The following is a 16,216-nucleotide window of genomic DNA, read 5'->3' on the forward strand; positions in this document are numbered from 1 at the left end:
CTCCCTCTTTACTGCTTATTATAACATCCCACAAACTAGAAACATTGAATTCACATTAATCAACGTAATTCTTTATATCAATATGATAATAAAATATTGCATAAAAATAATCTAAATTATAATGCCATACTCTTTATTTAATGTTCCATAGGGTGTATTTTCATATTAATAAACTGAATTACATGTTGGGATCATATGTAAAAGTGATGGTGACTGTCATTTCTGTAATCTGACCTTTTTTAAGTTTCAAAGTCAAAAGTTTATCCGAAATACATTCTAAAATTAGCAGTAAAAAGTGATCTCATGATACTGCTACTAACCCTGATTGTGAAACATTTTACTGTGGGATTTTTCCCTTATGGATTCCACCCATTAAAGATGTTTCTGCTAAAATTTGTAGTGTAACAGTGACTTTGAGAAATACACAGGAAGGAAGGAAATGTTTGGTCAAATTACTGCTTAATTATTCCAAAGCTGGAGTAACTGGCTTTGTTTTGCCTTCTTTTACTGAATAACTTCTGATGCAATCAAACTGAAAAGTCAGGAAATTAACTTTTATGGAAATTGAGTCATGCATAAAATCCATTTCCAATTCTGATACTGTTTATTTAGTAACCAGTAAAACTGAACCGAGTTGTACTATGAATCAAAGGATCATGGCTTCAAATAAGTAATTCTGTTTTCTTCATTACTCTTACACTTGGCTGGCAAAGATTTTCTAGGAAATTTTTGTTTACATACTGTTATTTAAAGTAGAGAGTATTAATGTTTATGCTAATGTGATTTCAGACTTTCTAGCTAGGTTTACTTGCAACAACGTTTTGAAAAAAATTAATAATTTCTTTTTACTGTCTAGTGTTGCACAGTTTTTTTTAAATTTCTCTTGTAGCGGGCTTCAGATAATCTTAATAAGACAGAGGGAAATCTGTAACAATTACATTCAGCTCAGACTTCATATTTTGCAATTAAAACTATGCTATATGTAAATAGAAAAGAATTTATAGTTAGTGTATGTATGTCTTTCACAGATATCTATGTATCTCCCTCTATCTGTCTGTCTATCTGTCTATATCTATCTATATCTCTACAGAGAAAGAACTTTTATGCCAACACAAAGTTACTAAACCGTTTGATGATTATCCTGAGACAGCAGAAAGTGAACATAACATTATCTTTCCAAAATTCACGCCACAGGCTTAATTATGTGGTTTGCCTATGTGGACGTGGTCCCATAATAATTGCTGTTGTCTGTCCATTTTTCTCACTTTGAGGTTGCATATTCACAGCATCTTTCAGCCATATCTTTGGGTAAGAGTGATGGCACAGATTCCACATTGCTCCTGGCTTAGTAATATGTTTATAAAGATGTGGAAACAGTGATCTTTCTGATTCTGGCCTGTGTTGACAAATCATCAACTTAGTTTTGTATACAGTTACAGTGACCCAGTTTTTCCCTGACTATGTCATCATGCCTAGGGTCTTCTGAAAAATAATTGGCTTTATTAGGAAGTGTAGTATTTTTTGTGAGCATCTGAACACATGTACCTAGAAAGTCTGTTCTAGAATGTACAGCATCCGTGTCTAGTGGAAAGAACACACTGGCTTTGGAGTCACATTAACCCAGGAATAAGTTACTCAGCTTTTTAAACTTAGTTTCCATGTCAGTAAAATGTGGATAATAATGCTTTCCTCAGAGATTTGGCACCAAAACAAAATGAAATAATGTATAAGATTTCTAGCACATACTATAAGGAGCCTTGGTGGGACAATGGTTAAGTGCTCAGATGCTAACTGAAAGGTTGGCAGTTCAGACCCACCCAGAGGCTCCCTGGGAGAAAGACCTGCTGACCAGCTCACATAAAGATTACAGCCTAGGAAACCATATGGGGCAGTTCTACTCTGTTCTATAGGATCGCTATGAATCAGAATATACTTGATAGCACACAAAAACAACAACTACAGCATATACTATGCACTCAAGGGGTGTTTTTCTTTCTGCCTTCACATGTTTTCCGTTGTAATCAGATGGTAGAATATTATCACTTCTACCCTGAATTCTATAGTGTTTTACGTGCTTGCATATGAAGGGAGTCATTCCCATCCAAGGAACACTTTATATTATATTGTCCAGTCTAATTGCATGTTGATGATAGAAACCCTCCATGCTAAGTAGAGACATAACCAAACTATGGTGTGATGAGTAAAATATGGGAATAATTTTGTCAATTTAGCAACTACCATAGAAGCTGATTACTTGGATTCTGTTTCATTTTTAGAATACGCCTTCTCCTCACTTATCGACTATCTCAGTATCTGACATTTTGCATTTTTGATGATAGTAAAAAATCTACTGTCTGACAATTTTGCGCATTAATCACATACTTTTGGCAGTAAAGAATGGTAACACTGGCTTTGATGGTTAAGATTATGTGTCACCTTGGCTGGGCCATGATTCTCAGTGGTTTGGCAGTTATGTAATGATGTAGTCATCTTCCATTTTGTGATCAGATGTGATCATCCTCCATTTTCACATAATGCCAATTTTGCATAACGACCTGATGTTTGGAACCTAACCATGTTGATGAGAGGGTGTAGAGTGTCATTGGGACCACTGACGTATAAATTAAAATTATGCATACCAATTTATAGTTGAACAATACTGCAAGTCTCAAAGCATAAACTTCAGAAAATATGATTCCATTTCAGGGTAATGTTAACCCAAGGTGCCACATCACTGAATATCATTTAGAAAAGTTTGTTCATTAGGAGCATTTATTTGACATTAGGGCTGCTCACTCATTGTTTTGTTGTTATTTCAGGAGTCCCCCCACTCCACCCCTTGGATGAAAATTACAGTGACTGGATTGTGCCATTAGTCTATTTATAGGAAATAAAGTTAAATAAATAAACAAAATTAAAGATAAATGTGTACAGTTTGTGAACAAATGCAAAATGACAACCTTCAGGGAGATTATTTGTATGCCGTTTCTACTGGTTTACTCCAAAGATATATTCTCAATGATAGTAAAGTAATAAAAGATTGTTTTCACAGCTGTTTGTCTTTGATTACATATTACTTTGAAGTACTGTAATAAGACAGACTTTGAACCTGGAAAGAGATCAAATAATGAATTGTTCTGCTTTGTGAAGCTTAAGAAGAGATTTTATTTTTGAAACATATAGTGCGACATATTTTTTTCTTCTAAGAGTTAAATAATCGTTGAAAGTACTATGAGATCATTACAGATGTACTAGATTAAAGGGCTTGGGGCCAAGTGGGAGTGATTGTTACCAAAAAATTGGTGCTTTGGTTAAAATGCCAGGTTTTATCATTACCCAATATTTTGTTGGTTCAGTCAGTATTGAGTTAAAGCAGAAACTGATAAAGTTGTTAGAATATATTCTAATATTTATAATACTTATATCTAAAAACATGATAAAACTTAAATTCCTGAATCCCTAGAGATTTATCACAAATTTGCTATCTACTACAGGTTTAGGCAGATTAGATTAAGGAGATTTTGTGAATTAAATTGAATGTTATTATATAAAAGAAAATTAACAAACATCATATATATTTTTTTAATCTAAAATAGCAATTAGACAGACTTAATGGTCTGACTGAGACTGGAGGAACCCTGGAAAGCATGGCCCCTGGATTCTCTATCAGCCCAGAACTAAAACAATTTCTGAGGCCCACTCTTCAGACACGGATTGGACTTTACTGTGGGACATAAAGTGATACTTGTGAGGAGTGTTCTTCTTAGCTCAAGTAGATACAAGAGACTAAATGGCAGCTTCTGTCCGGAGGTGAGATGGGAAGGCAGAGAGGGTTAGGAGCTGGTTGAATGGACATGGGGAATCGAGGGTGGAAAGGAGGAGTGTGCTGTCACAGTATGCGGAGAGCAATTAGAGTCACATAACAATGTATGCATAAATTTTTGTATGGGAAAAAATTTAAAAAAATAGCAATTAGAATATATGGCAAAAAATTCTATTGTAATATTCTTAATATGTTTTCACAACAGGGGTGAATTACCCAGTAAGCGAGGTAAGCATAGGCTTACTTGTGCTTACTCACTGATCTGTAGTGAACAATTTCATGAAACCCATGTGAAATTTGTTCACTACAGATTAGTAGGTAAGCAAACCTTGCTCACTGAGTAATCCGTCCCTGTCAGGGACTGTAAATTTGAAAAGAGGTTTTGATTCTGTAGGAGGGTGCTGTGGAGTTAGGAGAGAGACAGACGCCAGCTATACCTAGAAGCAGAATCTTTTGACCTGGTGAAAAAATGTGAAGTTGTTCACTATAGATGATCTGGTAAGCAAGATAAACACCATGCTTACCTCACCTATTGAATAATACAGCCCTGTTTCAAAATTTGTATATTAATATAGTTGCAAATTTTGTTATGTCCACTTAATTGTCCTTTAATAATTACTGAGTATCTTTTGATCCGTGGAAATATGATGAGTATAATAAAAATAATAGAATTAGGCATAAACATTGCAGCACTTTGTATGGGTTCAATCAAGGATGTGTGCACTGTTTCATATGATTACAGAGTATATAAAGGTACTAGGGTAGCCATTACAATATATTTTGTTTTTAAAGTTATATTAAAATAAGTGTACTTTTGCAAATACTTGAAAGTTATGACGATATGTATTAGAGAAAAAGAATAGCATTTATGTGTATATTTGCATCTCATTTACTCAGCATATTATTTTCTCCAAACTAGTTTTTGGTGTATTTAGAAGAAACTTTTTCTTTGTTTAAGATATAAACCTTTCAAATGATTATTTCCATGGAAATACTAGACAAAGGAATATTGTAACTTCAGAGATTTTTATGATGAAGGTGTGTTTAAGAGATGTCACTTTGATATTTTTACATTATGTCCTACATTTGTCAGCTAAAACCAGGATATTGCCTCAATGAGAAAAAGTATGTTCTGCACTTGTCAAAAGGCAGTAAGTAATGATTAAAATAGCAGTGTGAAACGCTAGGAGATTAAAGTGATGCTAATGATAAGTGAGAGAAGAAAAGGGCAAGCTATATTTTAATCCCTGAGAGAATGGTTAATGACTTCTATTGCCTGAGATTAAACTAAACCTGTCTCATCAGCTTTTTCTGCCTGGTGAAAAAAAGCTCTCTGCACTTTAATTTATTAAAGTCTTTTAAGGAAGCACATTGATCTACAGAGGTTAAACTTTTAAAAACTGTGCAAAATACACACTAAAATGCTTTAACAAAAGTGTGATTTTGTTGCTTTTGAGCATGCTCACAGATTTATAAAGGATTCATGTCTATGCCTTAGTATGTTTAATTAACGAATATTAATTACTTAAACTAGAAGGTTGTTCCTTTTAAAAACCAGAACATTTTCATATCACTGTATAGGCAAGGGGTGAATATACTGTTGAGCATAGCAGATATGAACAGATTAAATTACAGTAGTAATTACTGCATGGTTTGTCTGGAATAATACATTTACTGTTCAGACAATTTTTTTTATTAAAAACTCTTAAAATATAATAAAATGTAATGTTTCCATGGATCATCCTTCTGTTAACTTTAGGTAGTATGTTATTGTGAATCTCAGTATGTTTGATAATTTACTTGGTCTTATAATTCTGGTATTTTTTTTTCGCCTTTACCCATCCTCAGTCATGAGATGATGTTTCTACTTTTAAGAAGCTACCTTTATGCCATGAATATTTACCTTATCCTAGTGGTATGAGAGAGAGAGAAGGTGTTTGTGCACGTGTGCATGCATGCGCTTAAAGATGTGGAAATAGGAATATGGAATAGTACAAGAATTTCACCCAAATATTTTCTAAGAGTTTGTAGACCAGACCTAAAATACTTATTAACATCTGCCAACTGTACTTTAATGTTGTTAGGTTGTCTATGATAAACAGAGTAATTTCCAACAAGTCAAGTCATAATAGTTTATTGATGCATTGTTAAAAGGATAAAAATTACTTGCACTTTCTAGAATGGCATACTTCTACTTTCTAGAATTTTGTAACTACTACTCTAGTTCGGAATTTATTAATTTGTTGCAAAAGTAGACACAGAGATACTTAAATTGATATACTTGTTTGAACTTAAATATCCAAAATGGTTTTTTATTCAAATACTTCATGACAGGGTTGTATCTCAACTTCGAGGAAATTTATCATTTGATTATGCCAGCAATGCTTTTTGTTTTGTTTATTTTTACATTAACAATGATGTTGTTTGTAATCTATTGATATTCCTCATTCTTAAGAGTATATTTCTTTTTCCTGACTAACCATAGGAAGATATTTTCTAAAATTTTATTATCTAAAATATTTATAAAACTTTATTTTCTACATAACTTTTTAGGCTAGGGAGTTTAAACTCAATACATTCTTTGATGTTAATGAAACACCAGTTTTTCTGAAGGCCATGTAGCCCTAATGAGCAGCTTCTTATAAAAGAACATTTAATCAAGGTTTATTTTTAACTTGTTTAAACAGATCTAATAGTTTGTGCTGATTTCATTTCAGTATAATAATTGCTAGCAATCCTATTAGTAAGTCCTGGTACAGGGAAGTTAACACAAATTCCAGTCTAATGAGAGTAGTGTTACAGCAAAAACCATGTAGCCAGGGAATGATCTGTATTATGTTGGAGGGACAGAGGCACCTGGCTATGCTGTCCATAGTTTTGTTTCCATAAAACTCTAAGTCCTGAGTTACTAATATTTACATGGATTTTACTAGCTTGAGTTATAGAGATTCATATTGCCATTAAAAGGGGGAAAAGTTAATGAAAACAACCCTTACTTAGGAGGGGACAACTTGAGGAAATAAATTACATTTACCACCCAAGTGCATTTTAGTATAGATCATTTTCTTATAATAAAGCATATTATGTGACTTAGTCATAATTTGTACTTAGAAGATATATAAAAATTAATCAGTCTTTGAATGCCTTTCTTTTCTTCTTGAGCTTCAGATTGGAGAAAATGAAATGTTACTGGATTATGGGACATACAAATGATAGAATTAAAGGATGATTTAAATTTATGAGAATAATGCACACATAACTTCAGCTGATATTATATAATAGGATGCTTTTTTTTTTTTTTTTTTGAATAGGTGGTAAATTAGTCTGATTAAGAACTAATGTTTTAAATGTCATTAGCATTTAATGGCTGGAAACAACCTTGTGATAATTCAGGTTGTTCAATAAATGCCAAGATTTCATTGCATTCAAGAATGAAAACAACAAAAGGAAGATGTGAGACTTTCTTTGGTAGTGAAAATGCAAGAAGGCAAGGATTTCCGGCCTAGTTATGAAAGTGAGTATCTGCCAAGTTCAGGTTATAATCTTTTAAACTTTTTATTACTTAATATGACACAGTGACATTTAAAATATGGAGAAATTGAAGATAAATAATATGGAGTGAATGGCAGAATTGATTTAAAATTTTAAAGCTGTACTAAAAGTATTTTAATGCACTGAAGGGCATTTGTAAGTTATACATTGTTTATAGGTTTCTGATTAGAATCCCAAAGCATAATGTATTACAGCTTGCCTTTACCATAACAGGGAAGGAGTATTGTCTGTAGAAAATAGTGGATAGTAAAAGTTAGCCTCTTTTTTTTTCATGTAAATCATCTGCCTTTTGTGAAAGGTCTTCATGTATAGAATCATGTCACATATTAATTTCAACCAATAACTGATATATTTTGTCTTTCTGGAAGATTTCTTTCTAAAGATGATCATTTACTGCTCAAAAAAAGGTGAAAATTAGAGTAATGCTGTGGAAAGAGTGATTTTTACACAGTTGACTTGATGGCAATGGGTTTGGTTTTTTGGAATATAAGGAAAAATTTTTAATAATTTTACTGAAATCATGGTATGCTGACAGCTTGATAATTTTAAGTCTCTTTTACTACATTTGATAAAAGAATATCCAGTTTACAATCTACTATTTTCCAGAATAGGGGCTCTGGTGGTACAGTGGTTAAGAAGAGCTCAGCTGCTAACCAAAGGCCAGCAGTTCAAATCCACCGGCCGCTCCTTGGAAACCCTATGGGGCAATTCTACTCTGTCCTATAGGGTCGCTATGAGTTGGAATCGAACCAACTCGTTGGCAACGGGTTTACGGAGTTTTTCAGAATAGTGACCCTAACAAAGCATAATCAGAATTAACCAACATATTTTTTAACAGTGTAGATTCATTGATCTCATCCCAGATGTTCTGAAATTCACACTCTGGGGATGGAGACTAGGAACTCAAACGCCAAAGAATTTCCACAGGTGTTTCTAATGCACACAAAACTCTGAGAACTACTTTTTTTTAGAGGGAAAGAGTGCAACACTCTGTAGGCTAAGTGGGAAGGGCCCATACTGAGCCTTTTTGCACACAGTAAAATGGAACCTAGAAGATAAGGATATTTAATGTGTAGAGTGTTCTGTCAAATCTTTAAAGCAATCAGAAATAACTTCTAGAGGGGCATTTGTGGCTTTAAATATGATGTGTATATGGCACATAGATATCAAATTTATGACATCTTTCACTAATGCAGTATACTCAAATGAATTATGTCATCTGGCTCAAGTCCTTATGCTATCTTAAATGCAAACAAACTCACACTATTTGTCCTGAATGCTTATACATATTGCATCCTGCATACTAAGTTGGAATGTATTTACAAATCTGAAAGAGCTGCAATGTTTAATGCATAGAGTGGTATAGATACTAATTAACTTAATTTCTGTGTCAAGCTAAAGTAGTATAATACAGATGAATGTTGTAGTAAAGGAATTATTGTATTGAAACTGCGGGAAAAAAAACACCAGCACTCAGAAAATGTGCAGTCGAAATGCATGGTGTCAAATAACTCAGATGTAGATTGCTTTTAATTCCACAAATTATGATGTTAAAAACTGTCCAGATAAAAGTCTACATTTTCCTTGAGCTGTTTGAGCAATTTAAATGGAATTTGGCAAACAATAGAAGTAGTAGAACAGCTGTCAGACAATGCCAGGAAAGGTTTTCCAGTTTACAGATTATTCTGTATTTTATTCCAACTACCTTTTTTTTTTGTTATTGTTGTTATAAAAATTACTTGTCTTTTAAAAATTAGGAATGAAAAAATAAATGGCATCAATATAGCTCATTCACTGTGCTCAGTACTATAAAACTATTTGTCTAACGCTTTTAAAAGTGAATAAACTACAAAAAATTTACTTTCTAGAGAGCCAATATTAGAGTTTACATCATATTTATTGAATGCATTTTTCACCTTAGAAGAAAATGATGTGTAAATTTTTGTTGGAAGAATGAATTTTCATTCCATGCTGGTGTATTCCAAAGTTTCCTATTTGCATGATTCTTCTCCATCAGCTGGTCATAGAGAGAAATAAGCATTTTCTCATGGCCTCACACTCGCTCCAAAAATGAGAGGATGGAGAACAGGCACTTTACGTTGTTGTTAGTTAGCATGGAGTCGATTTCGACTCACGATGACTCCATGTGTTATAGAGTAGAACTGCTCCATAGGTTTTCTTGGCTGTGATATTAATGGAAACAGATCACCAGTCATCTTTATTTTGATTACAAACCAGTACCATTTGCCGTCCAGTCGATTCCAACTCATGGTGACCTCTTGTGTGTCAAAGTAGAACTGTGTTCCATAGGGTTATCAATGGCTGATTTTTCAGAAGTAGATTGCCAGGCCTTTCTTCTGAAGCACCTCTGGGTGGACTCGAATCCCCAACCTTTTGGTTAAAAGCTGAGTGTGTTAAGCATTTGAACCACCCAGGGCCTCCATTTTGATTACAGTACATCTTATTTTAGGGAAAGTGATGATGAGCATGTACCTAATGATTAAGAATATTAGCAGATACAAGTGAAATAGAAGATGTCAAGTATGATTGAGTCATTAGGGTTTTAGAGTAAATGATAGGGCTGATATTATTGAAACTTTCTTTAAGGAGAAAATATTTAACTTTCTGAAATTCTAATGATATGCTGGTCAATAATAACTTATTTCAAGAATGAATTATATAAAACTCTGTTGTTAAAATGCTAAACTCTGTGGGGGCTAAACAATATAAATTATTGGAAAATGTTGCTTATTTGCTTGCTTAAGATATCCTTAATTTTAAGAAACCATATTCCTCTCATCCCACTCAAATTTATACAGGAGAAAAAGTGTTAACGGGCTAGGAAAATATTATTTCATCATTCCTGTTCCATTAGAATTCACTTGGGTGGCTGAGAAAATGGTTTATGGATTAGAGAGAGAAGAACAAGCTAAAACATTTCATACCTTCATCTCTGATAAATTCCCCAAACTCATTCTTTGCATCTGAGCCATAAATAACAACCATGCTTTTTGCTAAAAAAGAGCTTTTTTCCTATACCAGGTCTTTTGTCTTGGAGATGAATGCTATAATAAATTTGAAGTCTTAGGGGGGGCATTGTTTGAACTATAACATTATGGTTTACAACTGTTGGTTCTATTATGAGGAGGATAAAAAGCAACTATGAAGCTTGATCTCTGTCATAGAAATGGATTAATATTTCAGTCTTCATTGTGGGTCAAGTGTATGATTCTCTCCAAAGCAATTCACCATGATTAATTTTTATTATGTGGACGTTCAGATTCTCTTTATATTCTTATGTTCTTTATCCCTCAGAATCACCCCTCAAAATACTATAGCTTAAATTTTTCACATAATAGCAGAGTCACAGAATTTTTAGATTTCTGTAAAAAGTCTTAATAAAACCTCATGGAGATGAGGCTCTAAAATTTCCCTTTTTTACAACAGTTATCCTATATAAATAACAAATACTAGTAGAAACTTAAATCATTGCATCAACTGTAGCATTAAATTAGTTTAATGATAAACAATGTTAAATAGTATGATATTTTAATTGCCAGATAGTATGATATTTTAATTTCTCAATGATTAAGCAATTAATCATTAGAAAAAAAGTAATCTGTCACTTGGTAAAAATGGCAATTTTATAAATATGTACTTTTTAAAGTCTGATTTATCTAAAGGGAGGAGAAGGTCATTAACTACCAAAGCAAGAACTCTATGTTGACTTTATTATCTTGCACTATCAACCTAGCCTATAAATTTTCATATAGATCTGCAAGATGCTAATGACTATAAAACTGAAATAAAAACTTTTTTGGCTTTTATCTAAGTGAGAGCTTTATTATTATTATTATTATTTTTGCAAGAGGTAACTGCCTCTCTTTTTGTGTAAGTAATTCTTCATACTGAAATTGTTTCCTTCAGGGCTTTTATTCCCACCTATTGTTGTTAGCTGTTGTCAAGTCGCCTCCAACTCGTAGTGACTCATTTAAAGGACTCAAGAGATCAAGTTTCAGTACCTGTATTAATAATTCCTTACTAGAAAAGGACATCGTGTTTGGTAAAGTAGTTGTTGTTAGATGCCGTTGAGTCGGTTCCAACTCATAGCAACACTACCTGATCCTGTGCCATCCTCACAATCTTTGCTATGTTTGAGCCAGCTGTTGGCAGCCACTGTGTTAATAATCCATCTTGTTGAGGGTCTTCCTCTTTTTTGCTGACCCTCTACCTTACCAAGCATGATGTCCTTCTCCAAGGACTGGTCCCTCCTGATAACGTGTCCTAAGTATGTAAGATGAAGTCTTACCATCCTCGCTTCCAAGGAACACTGGCTGTATTTCTCTCAAGAGAGACTTGTTTGTTCTGCTAGTAGTTCATGGTATATTCAGTATTGGCCAACACCACAGTTCCAAGGCATTAATTCTTCTTCAGTCTTCCTTATTCATTGTAGAGGGTCATCAAAAACAAGGGAAACCCTCAATGAGATGGATTGACACAATAGCCGCAACAGTGGACTGAAACATACCAAAGATCAAGAAGATGGTACAGGACAGGGCAACTTTTTGTTCTGTGATACGTAAGGTCACCATGAGTTGGAGCCAACTCAATGGCAACTACAACATTAATATTTTCTATAAGACATTTGTACGCATGATTGACAAGTCTTAGTCATGTATTTATTTCACAAGTTATTGTTGAGTGCCTACTATGCACGAATCACATGTTAGTCGCTTGTATCTCAAAGTCTTGGCCTTAAATAAACCATGACTTGCCATATTTTCTACTTCCAAGGAGCCCAAACATCCAGTATAGACAGTTACACCAGGAAAAATAATTACTGTCAGTGGGATCAAGGATAACAGAGGTTAAGCGGTGTTTCCTGCAGCTATTTCTAATTAGTTTTGCAAGGCGGTGGGTCTCACAGCTGACAGCACCTTAGCAAAACCTGGCTGCTTTTAAAAAATACTGATGCCCAGGTCCCACCTCAGATCTAATAAATAAGGATCTCTAAGGATGAAGTCAGGCCATTGGAGTTTTTAATACTTCGGTAATGCCTGGCACACACAGTGATAACTATTATTGTTACTGTTTAAAGATGGGCTGGAGAGATAGGCAGGTGCTACATCATAAGCATTCTAAGATGCTTCTAGGCTTGAAAACTGCTTGAGTAGAGATGCGAGCTGAAGGGGAGGAGGGTAGAGAGGCGAGGAGGAAGAGGTGAAGTGAGTAGGGAATTTGGAGGGGATAGTAGTTTAGTAAGGAGCCCTGCTGGCACAACAGTTAAGCACTTGGCTGCTAAAGGTTGGTCGTTTGATCCTGTCTGGCCGCATCCTGAGAGGAAAGACCTGGTGATCTGCTCCTGTGAGATTGCAGCCTAGAAAACCCTATGGGGCAGTTCTCTTCTGTCACATAGAGTCGCTATGAGTCGAAAATTAACTCAACAGCACCCAGCAACAACAACAGTAGATAGTGGTTATGAGTAAGTTCTTTAAAGTCAGTCAGAATCCAATTCAGATCTGCCACTCTCTAATACTGTGATCATAGTTAGTTTAGTTATCTCTGGGCGCATTACCAGTAAAAGTGGAGTCTTAAAACCCACTTCCCAGGATTATTTGTTGTTGTTTCTAGTTGCTGTTGAGTTGGCTCCAAGTCATGGTGACCTTACACATAACAGAAGAAAACATTGCTCGGTCCTAGGCCATCTTCATGATCCTTGTTAGAGTAAATAAGATAGTGTATTAAAGCATTTCAACAGTGCTTGGCATGTACAATGATAACTATTATTGTTACTGTTTAAAGACGGGCTGGAGAAATAGGCAAAGGCTACATTATGAAGGCTCTCATTTATTCTATTAAGAAGTTTGGATTTTAGCCTGAAAGTAATGAGGAAATAATTGAAGATTTTAAAGTAGTATATTACGTAACTAAATTTGCACGGTATAAGTAAAACTCTAGTAGCCAACTGAAGGATAAATTAGAAATTATAATACAAATGGAGACAAGAAGGCTAGTTGTTGTTGTGTGCTGTGGAGTCCTTTCCAACTCATAGCAACCCTATAGGACAGAGTAGAAATGCCCCCAAAGGTTTCCCAGGCTGTTAAATTTGCAGGAGCAGAGCCACTGGTAAGTTCTAACTGCTGACCTTTCTGTTAGCACCCAACCCCTTAACGATTGCATTACCAAAGCTCCTTAGTAGACTATTAGAATAGTTCATTGGGAAATAAAAGAGGGCCTTCAAGGTTGGGGGTTCAAACCCACCTGCTACTTCACAGGAGAAAGATGTAACAATCTGCTTCTGTAAAGTTTGCTGTTGTTGTTAGGTGCTGTCAAGTCATTTCCAACACATAGACACCCTATGTATAACAGAACGAAACACTGCCCAGTCCTGTGCCATCCTCAAAGTCATTGCTATGCTTGAGCCTGTTGTTGCATCCTCTGTGTCAGTCCATCTTGTCTAGGGTTGTCCTCTTTTTCACTGACCCTCTACCTTACCAGGCATGATGTCCTTCTCCAGGGACTGGTCCCTCCTGATAACATGTCCAAAGTACGTGAGAGAAATCTCATCTTCGCTTCCAAGGAATTCTCTGGCTATATTTCTTCCAAGACAAACTTGTTCGTTCTTCTGGCAGTCCATGATATATATGCTTTGCCAACACCATCATTCAAAGGCATCAGTTCTTCTTAAGGCTTCCTTATTCACTGTCCACCTTTCACATGCATATGAGACAATTGAAAATACCATGGATTGACATCTTTGCTTTTCAACACTTTAAAGAGGTCTTTTGCAGCAGATTTGCCCAATCCAATATGTTGATTGATTTCTTGGCTGCTCCTTCCATGGGCATTGATTGTGGATCCAGGTAGAATGAAATACCTGACAACTTCAATATTTTCTGTTTATCATGATGCTGCTTATTGGTCCAGTTGTGAGAATTTGTGTTTTCTTTATGTTGAGGTTAATCAGTACGGAAGGCTGTAGTCTTTGATCTTCATCAGTAAGTGCTTCAAGTGCTTTTCACTTTCAGCAAGCAAGGTTATGTCAAAGATTACAGCCTTGGACACTCTACGGGGTAGTTCTACTCTGCCCTGTAGGGTTGCTGTGAGTCGAAATCGACTGGAAGGCAATGGGTTTGGTTTGGTATGGTTTGGTTTTCACTCAGATAGTGATCATAGGAATGGAGATGAGGAAGTAGACATGACAATGACTTAAGGAGTAGAACCAAAGGAACTTGGTCACAGATTCGATGTTTGCAAGTAGGAGAGAGTAGAAGGAACAGGTGAAGTCATAAATTAATGACTTCCAGGTTTTTGATTTGAATGCCTTGGTGGATGGTGAAAATCTGAAATAAAGGAACAGAATTGGGAGAAGATGACAACTTCATTCATCAAAATATTGTGTTTATGATAACTAGAACAGCCAGATGATGGTATGCAGAGTTAGTTGACATCAATGGGAAATCACTTATTGCCTAACTTATAGATTGGAAATCAGAAACAATGAGACATCCTGGATATGCTGATTTAGAGAGAGAGAGAACTAAGAATGAAACCTTGGGTAATATTTACTTTTAAGGAAATGCAGGAGATGGTACAGTGAAAAAAAAAGGAGGCATAGTTATAGATGTAAAAAGAGAATCAATTACAGGGTTTTTGATAAAATCAAAAGACCAGTATATTTCAAGATATAAATGGTTCTAAAGATGCCTAAGATATCAGTCCACAGTGAACACTCCTAATGAACATGAAATAGTCAGATATTTATTAGGTTGGTATATCTTCAGATTGATCACTAAAAGAAAACAAAATGGAATTATTCATTCATACATTGAGCAAATATTTATTGAGCATCTACTACAGACACGGCACAAGGCCAGACAGTTATTACATGTGTAAAGAGAATATTGCTCAAACATATAGCCTGGTGGACTACATTGCAAGAAAAACAACTTTTGAAACTTTATCACTACCTCCACTTTGTATTTTTAGTTTGGAAAATTTGTGGGCCATTAATGTTTTCTTTGTGATGATTTGAAACTTTTCTTTATTTCAGTTACACAGTTTACAATATTATACAATTAAGTTTATTGCAACTATTTGAGTGGGGTATATATGTGTGTGAAGTTTCCTGATCTATAAAATTAATATAACAGTTAATGTAATGAAGTAGCCCTGGTGGCACAATAGTTAAGGGCTCAGATGCTAACCAAAAGGTTGACAGTTCAAATCCACCAGATACTCCATGGGAGAAAGATGTGGCATCTGCTTCCATAAAGATTTCAGCCTTGGAAACTCTATGGGGCAGTTCTACTCTGTCCTATAGTGTCGCTATGAGTTGCAGTCAACTCAGTGGCAGTGGGTTTGTTCTTTTTTTTTGTTTGTTTGGTGTCCTAAGAGCTGGTATTTGCTCCACAGTCATTCATCTTTATATTATGTATGCGTAAAGTTATTGTGTACAGAGTGAGTATCCAGCAAATGTTTTTAATTGAGTCAATAAAGTATTTTGTAGTATGGAAGGGGGGCACCTTTGCTCTTAAATGTTAATAGATTAATTTGTATCCCACATCCAACAGTTGCTTAAAACTGGAAAACCGTGTGTTAACTATTTTGACCAGTATTTTCTACTGAGCCTACACCTTTATGCATGATATTCCTGTCACTTTTATTTTAATTATCAATGATCAGATTTACTATTCTGAATATAATCTTCTCTGCATAGATATACAAAGGGAAGAATGCAAAGTCCCAAATTAAGATTAGGATAACTTTGATAAGAGAGCTACATAATACTATGCACTTAGAATATTCCAGACAAACAGAAAACAATCATGTGACATAGGC

General features: G+C 34.9%; 1 protein-coding gene across 1 annotated transcript in view; it reads left to right on the plus strand.

The window, feature by feature from the left end:
• The window catches only part of DACH1 (dachshund family transcription factor 1), a 472,093-nt gene that overhangs the window by 95,643 nt on the left and 360,234 nt on the right, over positions 1-16,216 (plus strand). The gene's annotated exons all lie outside the window — the stretch shown is intronic.

This window comes from Trichechus manatus, unplaced genomic scaffold, assembly GCF_000243295.1.
Source record: "Trichechus manatus latirostris isolate Lorelei unplaced genomic scaffold, TriManLat1.0 scaffold00013, whole genome shotgun sequence".
Lineage (NCBI taxonomy): Eukaryota > Metazoa > Chordata > Mammalia > Sirenia > Trichechidae > Trichechus > Trichechus manatus.